Source organism: Scyliorhinus torazame, chromosome 10 (assembly GCF_047496885.1).
Source record: "Scyliorhinus torazame isolate Kashiwa2021f chromosome 10, sScyTor2.1, whole genome shotgun sequence".
Classification (NCBI taxonomy): domain Eukaryota; kingdom Metazoa; phylum Chordata; class Chondrichthyes; order Carcharhiniformes; family Scyliorhinidae; genus Scyliorhinus; species Scyliorhinus torazame.
The window spans coordinates 248292494-248315240 of NC_092716.1; the positions used below are offsets into that span (position 1 = coordinate 248292494).

The window sequence follows — 22747 nt, forward strand, 5'->3', positions numbered from 1 at the left end:
GAGTCTGGAATAGGGATGTTTTACTGCAATTGTGTAGGGCATTGGTGAGGCCACACCTGTAGTACTCTGTGCAGTTTTGGCGTTTTGAGTCCAAATGACCCTTTGTCAAAGCTAAAAGACAGAGAAAATGTCAAAGCTGAAAGACATAGAAAGATCTGGACTCAAAACATCAGCTCTTTTCTCTCCCTACAGGTACTGCCAGACCAGCTGAGATTTTCCATCATATTTTCTCTTTTGGCTGTTGAAATATTTCCTTTGTTTCTATTTTCTTTTGTTATTTTTAGTCTGTGGACCCATGTTTAGAATGTGCCTTTAAGCAGACAACTCAAGCTGAAGCCTGTTCTTCAGGACAGTGTGTTCCAGAAGAAAAAACAGACACTTTGGCGCTGAGTGAAGCTTAGAAACTGGTTTTGGGGGAAGCTTGTTCGTTTGGCTGGCTGGCAGGCAACTTGTGGGTTGGCCAAGACAGTGTTCTGCCTGACAACAGTAAGAAGTCTTCCAACACCAGGTTAAAGTCCAACATGTTTGTTTCAAACACTAGCTTTCGGAGCACTGCTCCTTCCTCAGGTGAATGAAGAGGTATGTTCCAGAAACATATATATAGACAAATTCAAAGATGCAAGACAATGCTTAAAATGCGAGCATTAGCAGGTGATTAAATATCTTGTCTGCTTTTTTCCATCTTTGTAGAAACTTAATGTCAGTGTCTATATGCGCGATCTTCCTCAAGATCCTCTCAACTTTGAGCCGGCAGTTTGCGGTGTCGATGGTAGCCATGATGTGGAGATGCCGGGGTGAGCACAGTAAGAAGTCGTACAACACCAGGTTAATGTCCAACACGTTTGTTTCAAACACCAGCTTTCGGAGCACTGCTCCTTCCTCAGGTGAATGAAGACCTGTTAGACTTTAACCTGGTGTTGTAAGACTTCTTACTGTGCTCACCCCAGTCCAACGTCGGCATCTCCACATCATGGCTACCATCGACACCGCAAACTGCCGGCTCAAAGTGGAGAGGATCTTGAGGAAGATCGCGCATATAGACACTGAATTAAACTGAAAAAATGTAACTGACTATCTAATATCTGATTCCCAACTCCCTCTCTCTAACTACCCCACCACTCTTTTATATATATATATATATATATATATATACACACAGGGACACCAAGGGGAAAAGGGTAGTTGAGAGCTAAGCGAATGTTAATTTAAAAAAAAAAAAGGATCTTTTATGCGGATAGATGTCTTCCAGTTAGTTTCTTTCCGATGGGCAGGCCTTTAGTTGGGCACTTTCTTTTCCTTCAGCTTGTAGTAATATTCACTGCAGACTCGTGGAGACAGCAGGCAACCGGCAGCAGAGAGAGGGAGAAAACACAACTCCTCTTCCTTCGAGGGTCCAGAGGCTTCTGGCAAGGTTGTCTACATTTTACATAGTGGGCGGCACGGCGGTTAGCACTGCTGCCTCACAGCTCCGGGGACCCGGGGTCAATTCCGGTCGGGGATGACGGTCTGTGTGGAGTTTGCACTTTCTCCCCGTGTCTGCGTGGGTTTCCTCCGGGTGCTCCGGTTTCCTCCCAAAGTCCAAAGAAGTGCAGGTTAGGTGGATTGGCCATGCTAAATTGCCCCTTAGTGTCCAAAAGGTTATGTGGGGTTACTGGGCTAAGGGGATAAAGTGGAGGCGTGGGCTTAAGTAGGGTGCACTTTCTAAGGGCTGGTACAGACTCAATGGGCGAAATGGCCGCCTCCTGCACTAAATTATATGGCTGCCTCCTGCACTGTAAATTCTATGGCCGCCTCCTGCACTGTAAATTCTATGATTCTACAATTCTATGATTCAGGATCGTTTCATGTTTACAGCAAAGATGTTCCAGGCACTCATTAATTTTAGAACAATAACACAGTTCTTTCTTCAGCAGAGAGAGACCGTCCCTTTCACTTACAAGGGTGTAAACACTTCTGCCCGGTTCTCTCAAAGAGCATCACACGGGAACCAATCACTGACTGTTGTCAGGCCAGCTTTCTTGCATCTTTGTACATTGACTGCATCTTCAGAGTTCTGACACTCCAGAGATTGGAAGGTTTGTTATTTATTTTCACTTGCATATGTTTTCACTCCATTAATTGCAGACTTTTATGTTCAACTAGGTGAAATCGTTCAACAATGTTGAAATTGTTGATCAGCATTACAACATGCAAATGAAATTTACAGCTAGGTATTTTGTAGTTAATATATTACTGCAGCATTACAAGTTTAATTCATATTTCAGATCTTGCTATTTTCATCAGAGCATGTTAAAAGTATATACACAAGGGTTGACATTTTTATTTCTCAGCAATTATAGTATACTTAAAATTGATATGCTTTCATGCGAGCACAGAATACTAGACTGGAAAAATGCAAATTGCAGTGTGACTAAACAGGAGGTTTGCCAAATAAATTGGAAAATTATACAGTAGGTAAGGCAGTGCACAAGCAAAGGAAAACTTCAAACTGGTAATGATTAGGATACAGATTGAACATATTCCCACAAGAACTAAAATGGTATAGACAAAGCAAGAGTTCCTTGGATGAGTAGAGAACTTGTGAAATAGAGTCACAGATGTTTACTGCATAGAAACAGGCCCTTCGGCCCAACGTGTCCATGCTGCCCAGTTTCTATCACTAAGCTAGTCCCCACCTGTCCGCATTTGGCCCAGATCACCCTGCCCATGTAACTGTCTAATTGCTTTTTGAAAGACAAAATTGTACCCGCCTCTGCCACTGCCTCTGGCAGTCCGTTCCAGACACTCACCACCCTCAGTGTGAAGACATTTCCCCTCTGGTCTCTTTTGTATCTCTCTCCTTAAACCAATGCCCTCTAGTTCTAGACTCCTCTACCTTTGGGAAAAGATGTTGACTCTTTACCTTATCTCTGCTCCTCATTATTTTATAAACCTCTATAAGGTCACCCCTAAGCCTTCTATGCTCCAGGGAAAAAAGTCCCAGCCTCTCCTTATAACTCAGACCATCAAGTCCTGGTAGCATCCTCGTTAATCTCTTCACTCTTTCTAGTTTAAATGACAAATCTAGAGTTCATGTGTTGAATTTCACATCTGGCAGGCGAGTTTGTCGGCTGGGCAGAGCACTCCAATTCTCGAGGTCACCTTCCCACTGCCTACCTGCCCATTCTTGAATAGTATGGTATGGGTGGTGGACAAAGCCCAAAAAAGGCATCTGGGTCTGCCCTTACCTTGACAAGTGACCACCATCCCAGCAGTACTGAGACCTCAGAGCTGCCAGCCAAAAATCAATCTAGGTGGGACAATCTCTTGAATATTCTGGCATTCTGGAATGGGTGAGAGTTTCCTACTGGCTGTTAGTTTTGCCCTTCAGTTTAACAGGACCAGTTGAAAAAAAAGTTGATAACCCCCAACAGCCAAGGATGGTATAAAGACAGCAAAAGGATTGTTTAGGCATATTAAACATGAAAGCAAGAATAGGGAAAATTAAAACCAGAGAAGAAGAAAAAGGAGGTGATGGCAAAAGAGTAAATTATTAGTTTACAAACAAGGAAATGAGGATAACCATAGAGGGGGAAAAAAATCAGTAGAATTAAAATTGAAAAGTCAGTTTCTAAATGGGTGTACATCCATGAACCCAGGAGGGAAGTCAGAAGGAAGAGCAAAGGTTTTGACCATATTACTTCAAACATCCATGGATAAGGTTGTATTAGAGGATTACCAGTTTAACACAGCTTAGAGCCAAGGGATAAACTGGACAAGAATGGATTAGATAGCATTGGTAATAAGTTAAGGTTTAAAGGCCATATTTTGGGATATTTAAATATTAAAATTTTAACCAAAGGCACAAATCAGATTGATTGTGATCAAATTAACATTGTGTGGGCTATACCCTTCAGACCCACTGGTGAAAGCAAAACCTCAAAACATTCCATTTCACATTGTGCCACCTCTCCAGGGAGTGAACACTACCATGGAAGAGAATAAATCAGCCAGAGTAGATACCCGCTCAGGGGCAGGCCCGCAAGGAAATCCTTAGACTTGCTCATATTCCCTCTTTACTGGCTGGCCAAAGATAAGGAACCTGTTGACCCAAAAAGCCCCAGAAAAATGAGCAGCATCATGAGGAGAGAGCGAGAGCATCTTTATCTTCAGTAACCAATCAATTGTTCAGGGGGTTCAGTGCCTGGATGGGCTCGCCACAGCCATGGAGCCATTTAACTAACATGTGAAGGATGTAGAGATAAACCAGTTCTCAGACACCAAATACAAGGAATTATGACCATTTGATCTCTAGTAGAACGGAGTTTGCTCGTGTTTTCGGATAGGAACAAGGCCATCAATAAAGCAAAGATCAGAGAGACCACATTTATAGTCAGGGCCACCTCAGACTTCACACCAACAAATCAATGAGAAACCAATGGTTGGTGAAGAAAAAGAAGGAAAAGTGGAAACCAGCAGTTAGACAACTCCTCTCCCACATCCTTTGCTCAACCTCATTCTGGGACCCTGTTGCCAGGTTGGTCACGTCAGTATCCAGAATGATCAGGGTTCCAAGTAAGGCCTTACCCTCCCACTTCCATTCAGCTTCACTCTCTGCAATATCAAATATTCTAGTTAGAAAGGGGAAAGGGGAACCTCCAGCATCTAGCGGATCAAATTCCTACAAGCTTCAGCTGCAAGATCCCTCCTTCCTCTAGAAGCAAAGCACCACAATTACCCACATGGCAATAGGCATAAATGTTGTTAGATTTCTTTGATGGGGTCTGGATAAACAAGAGACGCAATCAACCAACCAAACATCACCCTGAGGGAGAGAGGGAACTTTCACATTCTGCATCCTCTGGAAACTACAAGCTTTGCTCATGGAATCTGACCCACTGGAGCAAGTTTCAGGGGATAGATGATAAAAATTTGATGGACACATTCAAACAGGTATTTAGTGATTCACTCCCAACATGGAGACTGCAATGATCAACTTCCTCTTATCAAAGAACAATCATCTCCAAACAAACGGAATGCATCCAGTTCGAACCAGAGCTTGTCCCACGCCTCTTGGCAGAAATGGAGAAAAGATTCTCCAGCTTTGTTGTCCAGGAGGCAATTGAAAGGGACATGAAGCAAGTCAAGCTACAGACATAGGACCAGCTGCAGAAAGAAAATAACTCCTTACCCATTGTAGTCAATGATGCTGTATCTTAGGGTGGAGTCCTTGTCTGGGCTCAATGTAGCTACACAGCAGTCAATGTAGAGCTTCAGGGATATGTGGTTGGTCATTGAAACAGAGCCTCAATGCGAATGAGATCATCCAGGTCGTAGATAGTTGACGTGCACTCTAAGTTAGTCACCTGAAGTACAAGAGGCAAGGGTTAGAGGTTGTACGTATAACACCCAGTGAGTAATTCCTGGAAATCACTCCCTGTGCACTCATCACAAACTATTCATTAGATGCAGAGAGAATTATGCCTTTTTTCCAGACTTCGGGAGCCAAATGGAATCCAGGTGGGCTTGATGGGGTTACTGCTCACATTGCTGGAAAGGCAGTGGAGTCACATTAGGACAACTTTAGACAACATCAACAACCGTAGATATTATTGAAAGTAAAGATTCTCACCTAAAATATCTCAATGGGAACATCAGCTCCATTAGTTCTCAATGACAGAGCCATGATACACTGAGGTGTGGTTCAGGTGGGTGGGGTGTGATGAAGGTAGAAATTTTAAATATACATAAATGCATCTGGTGCAGTAATGGTTAAAAGCCTGGGTTGGTAGTATGTATCTACTGCAGGAAGGGTTTTAAAAATTCTGTTTTAAAAGACAGGCAGACACTGGCTACAGAATGGATAACTAAAGCATTGTAAAAATGACATCATTATTCATTGCAGTCATGTATGGTGTTTACCTAAATAGGGATAATGGAATTTTGTTTATAGGAAGAAGGTTCCCTGGGGTTTAGATAATTGAGGGGTTGTGGTTAACCTTAGTAAGAGTTGCCAACAACCTGCTGTCCCAAGGTTCAGGTCAGTAGCTTTTATTCAAGTACCCAGGTGCAAATAAATCCAGCCACACCTTGATCAGCAGTTTGTCCTCTCCACCCTGCACCATCACAGTCTGCAGTAAGACATAATTTGACCTTCAGACCAGAAATGGGAATCAAAGGGAGGCTCAGGAGGATGAACTCCATTAGGTACAGGAGTATCTTTGATTCTGCACCATGGAAACCTCTGACCGAGGAACTATTGCCAAGTGTCAGAGCAACGAACTGCTCCAACTAACGCCAGCACAAACCCCTCACTACAGAATATCTCATTATACCAAACAACTCTACTATCTCATTAGCCACCAAGCAGCACCTTTTATACAAACAAGCTGCACTCCCCTGATACCAAGGGTACCAGAACTTTCACCAATAACAGAACCATTACCAGGAGGGGCCTTCCGGATTTGTGGGCACTGCAGGAAGTGGACTGTTACGCCGACCCCAGTTTTCACATTTTGGTTTAATGTTTTGAAGTTTCCGGTCCTCGTTATTCTCCGGTTGCCTTTTAATTTATCCCACAGTTAATTTATGTTCTTCTATTTAGTTGATTGGGCCCTAAAATAAAACCATTACCAGGAGGGCCTCTTTTATTTGGACCAATAGAAGACACTCTGGGTTGCTATGGTGTCACCTGACTGAATTCACCTCCACAAGTTCTCATGTTGAAGGCACCATGACTATAATTATTTCAGGTCATTTTGTTCTTTGATCCATGAGGATGAGTGGTGGGCACTGCCTTTACTGACCCAGGGAGCCTGGCGTGTTTTACATTACTGGGGTGTAATATATATGCTACTTATTTGTCCTGCCAAGATATCCTTAACTTTGATAAATACTCAAAAGTCGTCCAGTTGATGACAAATTATTTATTGAGTAACAAAATAACATACTTGTGAGTTCTTGACTTTAATACTTTGACTAGTAGTTGAATTAACTAAGATTGAATTAAATTAACAATGAATATAATACTCTACATTCTGAGCTGGTCACACTTCTATCCTCTAGCTATAACACACACGAAGAGAGCGGGAAAACTTCTTGAGCTTGCTTATATACTCCTTGCTGGTGTTGCCCTCTAGTGATCATCTGAACGTACTGACTGCACATTAACCAATCATGTATTTACATAGACAGAGATCACTACAGCGTGCAGACTGATAAATGTTGCGATGGGAAATGGAGACTGTCACACTGCTGTAGCAACATTTGAGAAATACCCTGCATGTCCATTCCTCCCACCAAAGTGGATAACATTACTTTTTTCCACATTATATTCCATCTGCCATGTTCTTGCCCACTCATTAAGTCTGTCCAAATCTCCTTGAAGCCACTTGGCAGATTCCACAAAACACACATTACCACCCAGTTTTGTGTCATATGCAAACTTGGAAATATTACATTTGGTCTCCAAATCCTTCACCGATATTGTGAACAGCTGGGGCCTGAGTAGAGCAGCACGGTAGCACAGTGGTTAGCATAGTTGCTTCACAGCTCCAGGGTCCCAAGTTCGATTCCCGGCTTGGGTCACTGTCTGCGGAGTCTGCATATTCTCCCCGTGTCTGCGTAGATTTCCTCCCGGTGCTCCGGTTTCCTCCCACAGTCCAAAGATGTGCAGGTTAGGTGGATTGGCTATGCTAAATTGCCCTTGGTGTTCAAAAAATGGTTAGGTGGGGATATGGGGATGGGGTGGAGGTGTGGGTTTAGATAGGGTGCTCTTTCCAAGGGCTGGCACAGACTCGATGGACCAAATGGCCGCCTTCTGCGCTGTAAATTCTATGCAGTACCATTGGTCACTGTCTGCCAATGTAAAAATGAGCCCTTTAGTCCTACTCTGTTTTCTGCCTGTTAACCAATCTTTAGTGCATGCCAGGATATTGCCTCCTATGTGCTTTAATTTTGCTAATCAACCTCTCTGGGGGACTTTATCAAGAGCCTTCTGAAAACTCAAGTAAACTATGTCCATCAACTCCACTTTATCAATTCTGTTAGTAACATCCTCAAAAACCTCCAAACTGGTTTGTCAAACGTGATTTCCTATTCATAGATCCATGTTGACTATGTCAAATTAGATCATTATTATTCAAGTGTCCTTTAATCACATCCTGTCGAATAGATTCTAGTGTTTTCCCTGTACGGCAAACGGGTCTGATTTTCCCTGTTTTCTCTCCCCTTTCCCTTCTAAAATAGTGGGATGATGTTTGCTACCTTCTAATCTGCAAAAATTGTTTCAGATTCTAAAGCATTATGTTCATCATAATTGAAGAAAAAGAGTTTTTAAGTCAGTGGAAGGGGGGTGGATGGGGGGGGGGGGACGTGACAAAGTAGAAGGTCTGTGATAAGGTGAACGGCAGCCAACCAGAGATGCCTGATTTGTATAGCAAAAATGCTTCTTTCAGTAACTTCCTTCTCAGTATTCTATTCTGAAACAGTTATCATACGGACAATTTGAATTTGGAACTTTTTTGATTTTTCTGGATGTTTTTGTAACCCCATTATAACATAGAAATTCCGAAGATGCTGCAGCATGTGGTCGGATCATGCATTAAACCTGAGAAGACGGTTCCCTGTTAACCGGGATTCAATTGAGTTCAGCTATGATGACTCCTTTTAGATAGAAATTGACCAGTTTAGCACAAGTTGAATGCTAGCATCACCTGGGACGTGCACATTAAGTACTGTGAAAATATAATTTTTTTTTGACCCAGGTGATGCTCCTTTGAGCTTTGAATTCCAGGTACCTTGTCGAGACAGCACAGGATCAATTGAAAATTGCTACTTGTATTTCACATTTTTGAACTTGGAATTGTTAGTGTAGCACTGGCAGCGCAAGAATGAGAGAGCATATTTAATGGCAGCCACTGGACATGGATTGATCCCAGAGGCTTGTGAAACTGAAAACCTCCTTGCACTGTCAGGTCACGTGAGCTGTGTATCTTTCATTCATAAATAAAACAAATTCTTTGGCTCAACATTGAGTATTCTGTTTATGAATATGTTACCATAAAGTCAAAGCCACATTATTTTAGTTGAAGGGTTACAGATTGTGACTATAATTCCATATCACTAATATGTTAGTGTGAGGAACTTTCATCTGTTTTCACAAGGTATTGTTTGCCATCTTAACTGATTTTAAGGGACTAAAGTAAAAAATGATTACCCCTTATCAGTTGTATAATTGAAAGACTTGTGATCGAGATTATTTTAAATTTCTAACCCTCTGACTGTTGATTGCTGGTCGGAAGTCTGACTGTTAAATCCCAGTGGCAGGACTATGGGTTACTTGAATTGCTCCTCTGCCATTGCAGTTTTTAATGTTATTACAATATTTGCAATATAAGTTAGAATTTGAAATTCTTAGCATGACAAATTATTGAAGGATCTTCTCTGGTGACCATATTGAGTAAGAAAGCAGCCCCAGTTTTTGAAGCTGAATAAATTATTCAAATTATAGGCCATTAAAACAGAGTTTGGATTTCGACATTAATGGCCAAGCGAATGTGCTTGCTTCTGATCACGAGCAAGTCTGTCCAGAAAGATGGAGCAATCTCTGTGGCATGGTTTCTCTTGTCCAGACATTGTTTTGAATCCAACGGCAAGTTATGGGGATCTCCAGGTGTCCAGTAACATTGATGCCATCATGCAGGCTATACAGCTAATTACATGGAAGTTGCTGGACCAAAGATTTCAACCTCCCTTCCTAATATCATTATAGGTGTACCTACACCAGATGGACTGCAGGGGTTCACATAAGCAACTCACCACCACCTTTTCAAGGGCAATTAGGAATGGGCAACACATTCTGGCCGACACTCCATAAACACACAGGATCAAGGTTAAGCTGAAAGATCATAAAACCAACTTCTAAAAAATGAAAAGTATGCGTAATTTTTATATCACAGAGCAATTTGACATTCCACAAGTTTCTAGTCTCCAGAATTATATCAATTGTTTGGTTGAGGGGGTGGAAAAGTCGCAAATAGAATTCAATCCAGAGACGTGTTTGGTGATGCATTTGGGGAGGGCAGACAAAGCAAAGGAATACACAAATAGGAGGATAGTGGGAGGGGTGGAGGCAGTAAAAAATCTTGCAGTGCATGTCCGCAGACCCCGGAAGGTGGCAGGCCAAGTCCATAAGGTGGTAAAGAAACTACATGGAATGTTTTCCTTTATTAGACAAGGTATAGAAGAGAAGAGCAGGTATGCAATAATGGAACTGTATAAAACGCTGGTTAGGCCACAGCTAGAATTCCGGTTGTCACATGAAAGGAAGGACATAATTGCTCCGGAGAGAGCGTGGGTGGGAGATTTACAAGAATGTTGCCAGGGCTTGAAAATTGCAGCTATGAGGAAAGATTGGACAGGCTGGGTACAGTTTTGGTCACCTTATTTAAGGAAGGATGTAAATGTTGGAGGCGGTTCAGTGGAGGTTTACCAGATTAATAGCTGGAATTGGTGGGTTGTCTTATGAGGAAAGGTTGGGCAGGCTAGGCTTGTATCCGCTGGAGTTTAGAAGAGTAAGAGGCAACTTGACTGAAACGTACAAAATCCTGAGGGGTCTTGCCAGGGTGGATGTGGAGAGGATGTTTCCTGTGGGAGAATCTTGTGCTAGGGGTCACGTTTAACAATAGGGGGTAAGGGGCTGCCCATTTAAAACTGAGATGAGGTTATGTATTCACTCAGAGGGTTGTGAGTCTCTTAAAAGGTGGTGGAAGCAGAGTCTTTCAACACTTTTAGGGCAGAGGTGGTGATTTGTTATCGGGGATAGGTGGGTGCAGATTTGAGATTACTATCAGATCAGCCATGATCTTATTTTTTTTTTTAGAAGTCTGCCATATTTGAACTGAGTGCTGAATTTGGGTGCATTTGAGTGCTGTAGTGAGAGTTTGGTGACTGAGCGATAATAAGGGTTCATTTTTATCTAAAGGCTAGTCTTTCTTTTATTTAGTTAACTTAAAGTTGCTGTTTGGTTTAGACCTTTTATATGGTCTTACTACTCTAATTTAACAAATAAGGAAATATTTTTGTATATGTATTTTAGCCTTTTTTTTTTGTGAGGTTTATGACCTGCACGTTTATCTACACGTGCAGGATTGGGCCAGCATCCGCCACTGACACTGGCGTGATGCTGGGTGTGACAACTAAGCAAAAGAACATAAAAGTAACTGATGGATAAAACAAAAGAGGGGAGTACCCCAAAACAACAAGTGGAGCACAGCCCAAAAAGAACGAGAAAGGAAACAAAAGCTTATCAAAAACCCGTCAAATTAAAGTGTGAAAATCGGGGTCGATAATGGTGGAACAGGCTGCTGAATGGCTCCTTATTGTATGTTCGTATGCATGTTGTTAAAAACAACAGTGATTGTACAATCTTTGGGAAGACTGCTGGGAATTTTGTATGTCATGATGCAAAATAAACATCTCTCAAAAGTACATTTTATAAAAATAGACAAATGCATGAAGCCAACAACAAGAATTTCTAAATGAATGCATTTACACCATTTTGGGAGATGCAAATTAACTTGCTTTCTGTTGGTTCATACTTAACCTGAAGATCTAACTCCTGAGTTTCATCACTATACAGCTGCATAAATGACAGATTGCTCAAATAATGGACCAGGATCAACAATTATTGTAGAAAGGGTTATTTATGCATGAAAATTGCAGAATGCTGCGGATGCCAAATATCTCAAATAAACATCGAAGCAGAAAATGCTGAAAACACTCAATGGAGCATCAAGTCTGGAGAGAGACACGAGAGTTACCAGGCTGTATTTTTCTACAAGCTTCGGGACTCCGACACGGGGACCAAATGGGGATGACCCCGAACCCCCACTTGAACCCACACTTGCCAGTAACCATCCTGAAGAGGGACAGATTAGAGCTCCCAAGCCATCGGATCACCCCTTAAACTGGATAGGAATTTATTGAAAAAGTTTTCCAACAGTTTAAGGGGTGATTCCCATCACAGAGCAATGAGAGACGAATTAATTTCTTGAAGGTAGTTTGTTTCATTAAAGTTACAAATCAATGAGATATTCAGCTGGTAGGTGGAGCTCCCTAATCCACAGCTGAACCATTTCTCCCCATTTCATACAGCCCAACATATCTCATAGAGCAAGGGTAGGTCCAATCAAGGACAGTAGCGGGAGATTGTGTATTGAGTCTGAAGAGATAGGAGAGGTCTTGAATGAGTACTTTTCTTCTGTATTTACAAATGAGAGGGGCGATATTGTTGGAGAGGACAGTGTGAAACAGATTGGTAAGCTCGAGGAAATACTTGTTAGGAAGGAAGATGTGTTGGGCATTTTGAAAAACTTGAGGATAGACAAGTCCCCCGGGCCTGACGGGATATATCCAAGGATTCTATGGGAAGCAAGAGATGAAATTGCAGAGCCGTTGGCAATGATCTTTTCGTCCTCACTGTCAACAGGGGTGGTACCAGGGGATTGGAGAGTGGCGAATGTCGTGCCCCTGTTCAAAAAAGGAACTAGGGATAACCCTGGGAATTACAGGCCAGTTAGTCTTACTTCGGTGGTAGGCAAAGTAATGGAAAGGGTACTGAAGGATAGGATTTCTGAGCATCTGGAAAGACACTGCTTGATTAGGGATAGTCAGCACGGATTTGTGAGGGGTAGGTCTTGCCTAACAAATCTTATTGAATTCTTTGAGGAGGTGACCAAGCATGTGGATGAAGGTAAAGCAGTGGATGTAGTGTACATGGATTTTAGTAAGGCATTTGATAAAGTTCCCCATGGTAGGCTTATGCAGAAAGTAAGGAGGCATGGGATAGTGGGAAATTTGGCCAGTTGGATAACAAACTGGCTAACCGATAGAAGTCAGAGAGTGGTGGTGGATGGCAAATATTCAGCCTGGATCCCAGTTACCAGTGGCGTACCGCAGGGATCAGTTCTGGGTCCTCTGCTGTTTGTGATTTTCATTAATGACTTGGATGAGGGAGTTGAAGGCTGGGTCAGTAAATTTGCAGACGATACAAAGATTGGTGGAGTTGTGGATAGTAAGGAGGGCTGTTGTCGGCTGCAAAGAGACATAGATAGGATGCAGAGCCGTGAGGTGATGATGCAGCTGTACAAAACTTTGGTAAGGCCACATTTGGAGTACTGTGTACAGTTCTGGTCGCCTCATTTTAGGAAGGATGTGGAAGCTCTGGAAAAGGTGCAAAGAAGATTTACCAGGATGTTGCCTGGAATGGAGAGTAGGTCTTACGAGGAAAGGTTGAGGGTGCTAGGCCTTTTCTCATTAGAACGGAGAAGGATGAGGGGCGACTTGATAGAGGTTTATAAGATGATCAGGGGAATAGATAGACAGTCGGAGACTTTTTCCCCGGGTGGAACACACCATTACAAGGGGACATAAATTTAAGGTGAAAGGTGGAAGATATAGGAGGGATATCAGAGGTAGGTTCTTTACCCAGAGAGTAGTGGGGGCATGGAATGCACTGCCTGTGGAAGTAGTTGAGTCGGAAACATTAGGGACCTTCAAGCAGCTATTGGATAGGTACATGGATTACGGTAAAATGATATAGTGTAGATTTATTTGTTCTTAAGGGCAGCACGGTAGCATTGTGGATAGCACAATTGCTTCACAGCTCCATGGTCCCAGGTTCGATTCCGGCTTGGGTCATTGTCTGTGCGGAGTCTGCACGTCCTCCCCGTGTCTGCGTGGGTTTCCTCCGGGTGCTCCGGTTTCCTCCCACAGTCCAAAGATGTGCGGGTTAGGTGAATTGGCCAATGATAAATTGCCCTTAATGTCCAAATTGCCCTTGGTGTTGGCTGGAGGTGTTGAGTTTGGGTAGGGTGCTCTTTCCAAGAGCCGGTGCAGACTCAAAGGGCCGAATGGCCTCCTTCTGCACTGTAAATTCAATGTTAATCTATGATTAATCTAGGACAAAGGTTCGGCACAACATCGTGGGCCGAAGGGCCTGTTCTGTGCTGTATTTTCTATGTTCTATGTTCTATCTCAGCCACGATAAGGCGTGGAATTGATTAAGAGTGCTCTTTTGGAGGGTTTGTGCAGACTCAATGGGCTGAATGGCCTCCTTCTACACTGTAGGAATTCTATGATCCAAACCATGGTTCTAAATGCTCTCAGTAATCTATCTGGAAGGATCTTGTTTGGATTCCTGTGGAGACTAACCAAACAAATTAACTTAATTTGGTGAATGATTTAGATTTATTGCCACGTATACCGAGGTACAGTGAAAAGTATTATTCTGCGTACAGTCCAGACAGAGCGTACCATACATGAACAACATAGGACATACAATAGATACACAATGTAAATACAGAGACATCGGGTGAAGCATATGGAGCGTAGTGCTACACAGTAGAGGAGATGTGTGGAGAGACCAGTTCAGTCCATATGAGGGCCATTCAGGAGCCTCATAACAGCGAGGAAGAAGCTGTTTTGGAATCTGTTGGTGTGTGTTCTCAGACTTTTCTATCTTCTGCCTGATGACTCCAATTAAAAACCGGTGGACAGGATTTCTCTTTTATGACTTTTACTTTAACAATCAGTATTAGTAGAGAAATGGTTTTGGGGAAATTAATGAGATGTAAGGCAGATAAATCTCCAGGGCCTGATAATCTTCATCTCAGAGCACTCGAGGAAGTGGCCCTAGAATTAGTAGATCAATTGGTGATAATTTTCCAAAATTCTTTGGACTCTGGGATGATTGCAGGGTAGCTAATGTCAGCCCACTATTCAAAACTGGAGGTAGAGAGAAAACAGGGAACTATAGACCACCAAGCCTAACTGGGCTTGCGAAATCCTACCAACTGTCCTGGCTTGAGACAATTCACACCTCTTTAACCTGGGGTTACCCCTATCTCTGGATCTGTAAAGACTTAATTACCTGCAAATGATTGCATTCTAAGCATTGTCTTGCATCTTTGAATTTGTCTGTATATATGTTTCTGGAACATACCTCTTCATTCACCTGAGGAAGGAGCAGTGCTCCGAAAGCTGGTATTTGAAACATACCTGTTGGACTTTAATCTGGTGTTGTAAGACTTCTTACCAAGACTAACGTCAGTGGTACGGAAGTTGCTGGAGTCCATTATCAAGGATTTCATAGCACAGCACTTGAAAAGCAGCGGTATAATCAGACAAAGTCAGCATGGATTTACGAAACGGAAACTATACTTGACAAATTCTATGCAAACTCTATGCGTAGAATGGAAAATCGACCCCCCCCCCCGCCTATTTCCAAAAATTCAGCCAACATGTATTCCTACAATTACCACTTTAAATAGACTGTTTTCTTTAAACCACCACCAGAACATTCCCAATTATTTGATTCCTTATTTTTGTTTTCTCACAATTTCCTAACAAAAGAAATAAAGGAAATTTCCTCCGAATTTGCTATACTTATTCTTTTGACTGTAAATGATTCATGATGCTCAAGGATTTTGACTGGTGCCTCCTATAGCACCACTGTTGCAGGAAACAGCATCACATCTCACATTCAATAAAACTGACGTTCACCATTATTTTTCTACAACAAACTTGTTTTAAATTCTATTTTATCTGCTTCGACATAGGGCACTTAAATCTACAGATGCCTGGCTGCATCTTGGATTGCTGGTGATTTAAAGCAGATTGAGATAGAAAAGATTTCTGCCAGTCTGTTTGCGATTATATTAAAACTGGAATGTTTTAAATCAATGAAACTATGTCATGCACCTCTTTGTAGCTGAACAGCTTTTTGTATGTTAATAGGCATTTTCCTTCATTGCTTTAAACATTTAGTTTTAAATGAAAATATCTTATTGATCTTTTATTAACTGTACCTTCCACTGTGTTCCCTGCTTCATTTTAATGGGTTGTACAAATGGTTCATTTAATAAATAAACTTCTCTTTCTGCTGACCCATGTTATATTGTCACAATGATATGGTAAATAAACTTAATGGTTTATATTTTGCACAGAGGGCTATTTGCAAATGTGATTCATGGTTGTGTGTGTTTCCTATTGTGCCCATCAGAGAAGGGATGTTGACCATGGCACTCCGAGCATTCAGCAGGATGTCTGTTTATGGTGCTTCATTGATGCATCTGATAGTTGTCAAGTCCACAATACAGGAACCAGGCTGAATGTAAAGAGCTCAGATGAAAAGTGAAGAAGAGAAGCAAAGAGAGTGTATGAGAAGTGTGGCAGCTACCATAAAAGTGAATGCAAAAGTCTTCCAGAGGCCTATAAATAGTAAAAGAATGAGTGGGGCTAATTAGAGACCAAAAGGGGATTTAAAAAATATATATTTTTATTGAGTTTTCACATTTTGTTCCCAATAATTTATGAAACAATGTTCTCCTTCCCGCCTTCCCCCCACTTTAAGGGAACAGACAAAGCCCATGAGGAATATAAGGAAAGTAGGAAGGAACTTAAGGAAGGAGTCAGGAGGGCTAAAATGGGTAGCAGGTTTAAGGAAAGTCCCGAGGCTTTTTATACGTATATAAAGAGCAAGAGGGTAGCCAGGGAAAGGGTTGGCCCACTCAAGGACAGGGGAGGGGATCTATGTGTGGAGCCAGACAAAACTAAATGGGCAAGGTACTAAATGAGTACTTTGCATCAGTATTCACCAAAGAGAAGGACTTGGTGGATGATGAGTCTAGGGAAGGGTGTGTAGATAATTTGAGTCACATTGAGATCAAAAAGGAGGTGTTGGGCATCTTGAAAAACATTAAGGTAGATAAGTCCCCAGGGCCTGATGGAATCTACCCCAGAATCTGAGGGAGGTAAGGGAAGAAATTGCTGGGACCTTGACAGAATCTTTGTATCCACACTGGCTACATGTGAGGTCCCAGAGGACTGGAGAATAATTAATGATGTCCCTATGTTTAAGAAGGGTAGCAAGGATAATCCAGGAAATGGCAGGCCAGTGAGACTTAGGTAGTGGTAGGGAAATGATTGGAGAGGATTCTTCAAGATATGGTTTACTCCCATTTGGATCAAGTGGACGTATTAGCGAGAGACAGCATGGTTTTGTGAAGGAGAGGTCATGTCTCACTAACTTGATTGAGTTTTTCGAGGAAGTAACAAAGATAATTGATGAAGATAGGGCAGTGGATGTTGTCTACATGGACTTCACTAAGGACTTTGACAAGATCCCTCATGGCAGACTGGTACAGAAGGTGAAGTCACACGGGATCAGAGGTGAGCTGGCAAGATGGATACAGAACTGTCTCTATCATAGATGACAGGGTAGCAATGGAAGGGTGTTTTTCTGAATGGAGGGCTGTGATTTGTGGTGTTCCACAGGGATCAGTGCTGGGACCTTTGCTGTTTGTCGTATATATAAATGATTTGGAGGAAAAGGTAACTGGTCTGATTTGTAAGTTTGTGGATGACACAAAAGTTGGTGGAATTGCGGATAGCGATGAGGACGTCAGAGGATACAGCAGGATATAGATCGGTTGGAGACTTAGGCAGAGAGATAGCAGATGGAGTTTAATCCGGACAAATGTGAAGTAATGCATTTTGGAAGGTCTAATACAGGTGGGAAATATACAGTAAATGGCAGAACTCTTAAGAGTATTGACAGGCAGAGGGATCTGGTTGAACAGGTCACGCAGGTGGAGAAGGTAGTCAAGAAGGCATACAGCATGCTTGCCTTCATTGGCCGGGGCATTGAGTATGAGAATTGGCAAGTCATGCTGCAGCTGTATAGAACCTTAGTTCGGCTACACTTGGACTATAGCGTTCAATTCTGGTTGCCACACTACCAGAAGGATGTGGAGGCTTTAGAGAGGGTGCAGAAGAGATTTACCAGAATGTTGCCTGGTATGGAGGGCATTAGCTATGAGGAGCGGTTGAATAAACTCGGTTTGTTCTCACTGGAACGAAGGAGGTTGAGGGGCGACCTGATAGAGGTATACAAAATTATGAGGGGCATAGAAAGAGTGGATAGTCAGAGGTGTTTTCCCAGGGTAGAGGGGTCAATTATCAGGGGACATAGGTTTAAGGTGCGAGGGGCAAAGCTCAGAGGAGATGTGTGATGGAAGTTTTTTTACACATGGGTAGTGGGTACCCGCTGCCAGAGGAGGTGGTGGAGCAGGTGCAATACTGATGTTTCGGGGGTGTCTTTACAAATAACAAGAATAGGATGGGAAATGGTGCCCGGAAGTGTAGAAGGTTTTAGGTTAGACGGGTAACATGGTCGGTGCAGGCTGGGAGGGCCGAAGGGCCTGTTCCTGTGCTGTACCTTTCTTTGTTCTTGTTCTTTATTGATTGCTGGCTACAAACAGGTCTTGAAACAAGTTAGTGAATGGCTTCCACGTCCTTTGGAAGCGTTCTTCCAATGCACGGATGGCAAATTCTATTTTCTCCAGCCTGAGAAATTCTGCCAGGCCGGACAGCCAGTCTGCAACCTTGGCTGGTGCTGCCGATCGCCAGCCGAGCAAGATTTCCCAGCAGCTGATCAGGGAGGCAAAGGCTAGGGCGTCGGCCACCCTCCCATGAAGAGTTCTGGCTGATCTGGTACCCTCTTTTGGGCATAGCTCCACCCTCAAAGAACAAAGCAAGTACAGCACCGGAACAGGCCCTTCAGCCCTCCAAGCCCATGCCGACCATGCTGCGTGTCTAAACTGAAATCTTCTACACTTCCTGGGTCGGTATCACTCTATTCCCATCCTGTTCATGTATTTGTCAAGATGCCCCTTAAATATCACTATCGTCCCTGTTTCCACCACCACCTCCGGCAGCGGGTTCCAGGCACCCACTATCCTCTGTATAAAAAAATTTGCCTCATACATCTCCTCTAAACCTTGCCCCTCGCACCTTAAACCTATGCCCCCTAGTAATTGACTCCTCTACCATGGGAAAGTCTCTGACTATCCACTCTGTCTATGCCTCTCATAATTTTGTAGACCTCTATCAAGTCTCCCCTCAACCTCCTTCGTTCCAGTGAGAACAAACCGAGTTTATTCAACCGCTCCTCATAGCTAATGCCCTCCATACCAGGCAACATTCTGGTAAATCTCTTCTGCAACCTCTCTAAAGCCTCCACATCCTTCTGGTAGTGTGGCGACCAGAATTGAACACTAAACTCCAAGCGTGGCCTAACTAAGGTTCTGTACAGCTGCAACATGACTTGCCAATTCTTATACTCAATGCCCCGGCCAATGAAGGCAAGCATGCCGTATGCCTTCTTGACTACCTTCTCCACCTGTGTTGCCCCTTTCAGTGACCTGTGGACCTGTACACCTAGATCTCTCTGACTTTCACCTCCACAACCCTGGACATGGCCTCAAAGAAAGACGTCCAGTACCAAACAATTCTGGGGCAGGACCAGAACATGTGGGTGTGGGTTAGCTGGGCCTCCCTAGCACCGTTTGCGTGGGTCGTCCGGGTAAAACCTGCTCATTCAAGCGCTATATCGGTGTACTCGGCGCCACCTTCAGCTGCATTCGGCTCAGCCCTGTGCACGTGGAGGTGACCTTTGCCTTGTTCATCACTTCAATCCAGAGTCCTCCCCCTATCTCTATACCTAGTTCCTCCTCCCATTTATTTCCTTGTCTTGCCCAGGGGTACCTCCTCCAACAATCTCCAATACATGTCTGCAGAATTCCCTCTTCCCCCCCCCCCCCACCCCCACCCCCCTCCTCCCCAAAAGGCACCCACGTCCTGCAGCCTTTCTAACAGTGAGTGTCCTGGTATCTGGGGTACGTCGTTGATTCTTTGCGGATGAAGTTTTTGACCTGAATATATCTCAGGTTGTTTCTTCTCAGCAGCTAGAACTTCACCGTAAGTTCCTCCAGGGTCGCCACTCTACTGTCTGTGTACATGTCTTTAACCGTCAAAGTCCCCTCGTCCTGCCTCCACCTTTTGAAGGTGGCGTCTGTTGCGGGAATGAACCTGTGGTTGTTGCCGATGGGGGCCATGGTGGATATTTCAGTTAGATCAAAGTGCTGCCTCATTTCGTACGATGTTGGGAGCGTGGCTACTACCACTGGACTTTGAGTATCTGGCTGGAGGGGAGGAATGGGAGTGCAGTTGAGGCAAGCACTCGGAGAGACGTCCCTGCACAGGAACACTCCTTCTTCCTCATCCATTCCGCTGCCGGATCCTTGACCCATTCCCCCACTGTGGCCGCCCAGTGTTACAACTGTAGGTTCGGGAGGGCCAGACCTCCCACATTTATTCTCCTTTATAGGACCTTCTTTATGATCCTCCGGTTCTTTCTGCCCCGCACAAATGCCATGATCAACCTGTCATCTGCGTTGCAAAAGGCCTTGGTGGGGGTGTAGATTGGTAGGGATGTGAACAGGAAGAGGAAGCTCGGCAGCACGTTCATCCTGACCGTCTGCACTCTCCCTGTGAGGGAGAATGGGAGTGAGCCCCACCTCTGCAGGCCATTTTTCACTTCCCCCACCAGACTCATCAGGTTCCCCGTGTGAATCAGTGTCCAGTTGTGGGCTATTTTGATCCCCAGGAGCAGAATTTAGTCTGGGCCCGTTTGAATGGCAGTCCCCCCAGCTCTGTCCCTCCCCCCTGCGGATTCACGGGGCAGATCTCGCTCTTGCTCAGGTTAAGTTTGTAACCTGAGATGGCTCAGAACTCCTTTAGGACTTTCATTATCCCTTCCATGCTGGTCCGAGGGTTCAAGATGTAGAGGAGCAGGTCATCTGCATAGAGTGAGACTTATGATCTCTGTCTCCCCTTTGGATACCTCTCCACCCTTTCAGTGGCTCGATTGCCAGGGTAAACATTAGCGGGGATAACGGGCATTCCTGCCTCTGTACAGCCAGATGTATCTACAGCTGGTGGTATTTGTCCGTAGCCTCAGCACCGGAGCACTGTACAGTCGTTTCACCCAAGAAGTGAACCCTGGCCCGAACCCAAACTGCTCCAGTACCTGTAGGAGGTTCTTCCATTCGACTCTGTCGAAGGCCTTTTTTGCGTCCAGGGAGATGATCACTTCTGGTGTTCTCTCCCCAATGAGGTCATTATCACTTTCAGCAGGCCCCTGTTCACTGTTAGCTGCCTGCCCTTGAGAAAGCCCTCTGGTCTCCCATGACTACCTCTGGCATGCAGCTCTCCAGCCGCCTCGCCAGGATCATTGCGTCAGCTTTTAGGAGTGAGATGGGTCTGTAAGATCCGCACTCCGTCGGGTCTTTGTCTTTTTTGGGTAATAATAATCATTATTAGTATCACAAGTAGGCTTACATTAAACACTGCAAGGAAGTTACTGTGAAAATCCCCTAGTCGCCACATTCCAGCGCCTGTTCGGGTACAGAGGGATAATTCAGAATGTCGAATTCACCTAACAAGCACATGTTTCGGGACTTGTGGGTGAAACCGGAGCAGCTGGCGGAAACCCACGCAGACACGGGGAGAATGTGCAGACTCCGCACAGACAGTGGCCCAAGCCGGAATCGAACCCGGGTCCCCACAGCGGCAGTGCTAGCCATTGTGCTACCGTGCCGCCCATATCAGCGATTTTGAAACATGGGCTTGGTGGCAGCGTACCCCTTATTAATCAGCCTTGATAATAGTGATGATTTTTCACCCAGCAACACATATATTTATAATCAGTTGGGTTCTGGTCCATACTGTAGTTGATGTGGAACTTGGAAACAATCCTCCCTTTAGTTAACCTCAACCACAAATGAACTACACTGCTGGGTTCCTATATAACATTATTATTATAACATAGCCAAACTCTACTTCCTGTAAAGTGCAAGTCTGAGAATATTGGACAACTTCCAGGCATAATGTTTTTCTACTCCACTTCTTTCATCACTGCACTTATTGGATTTGATTAATAACTTTGTCATCTATGTAGTCATCTCGCCCTCCGTACACTGTTGCTCGTATTAAAATGTGAGCAAAATATCAATCGGTTATTGGATAAATTACATGAATGTTGAATGTCTTGTGTTCAAGAATATACTCTTAATTGTAACGATGGCGCCGGAGCGAGGCGACTTCTTGCAAGCTGTGCCAGCATACCCTCTAATTCTATCTTTTACTCTCGTTCTATGCTTCTAAAACTTCATTCTAACTCTTTTAAACTCTCTAACAATGTTCTAATATGGACCTACCTTGTATTAAGTTGATCTTTTCTATGCACCTTGCTATAACTGTAGCATTATATTCTGCAGTCTCTCCTTGCTTCCCTTTATACGGTATGCATTGTTTGTACAGCATGCAAGAAATAATACTTTTCACTCTACTAATACATGTGACAATAATAAATCAAATCAAATTCTGTAATGGTTCGTTGCTTTTGTGCTGATTTTCTATTGATTTCTACAGTATGGCCGTTTTGCTTATTAGCCGGTTTATAATTTGTACTGCAAAGACAAATAGTTTCAGTTCATTTTCTGGTTCATTTATACCTGAATGCACATAATCTTCACAAACCACTAAATGATGGCAATGCCTAACATCATATTAAAAAGCCTTAATCGAATTTCAGTCAGAGAGCAATTTATGCAACTTTTAAAATAGATACAGAAATGTCAGTGACCAAATAATAATTGAAATGAATTTGTTACACTAGACACAATATACAGTAATTTAATAATTTTGTCTTGGCAATCTCATTCCATTTTAACAACCAGCTAACAATTGGTAGACCCAATTAACATACATTTTGCTCAAGCGTTAATTTTGCTGTCATTTCTTATCAATTAGGCTGAAGATACAAGTTGATACTTACCATTATGAAGGCAGATACTTGGTACAA

The 22747-nt window shown here is 43.4% G+C and overlaps 1 protein-coding gene across 3 annotated transcripts in view; it reads left to right on the top strand.

The window, feature by feature from the left end:
• mettl15 (methyltransferase 15, mitochondrial 12S rRNA N4-cytidine) overlaps positions 1 to 22747 on the top strand; it is a 151183-nt gene that overhangs the window by 35259 nt on the left and 93177 nt on the right. Inside the window, exon 2 of one of the 3 annotated variants that reach the window (XM_072466658.1) lies at positions 1911 to 2075. The exons of 1 other annotated variant lie outside the window; for it this stretch is intronic. The gene's annotated coding sequence lies outside the window, so the exon portion shown is untranslated. The remainder of the gene's footprint in view (positions 1 to 1910; positions 2076 to 22747) is intronic. One more of the 3 variants, XM_072466659.1, reaches the window with a different exon arrangement.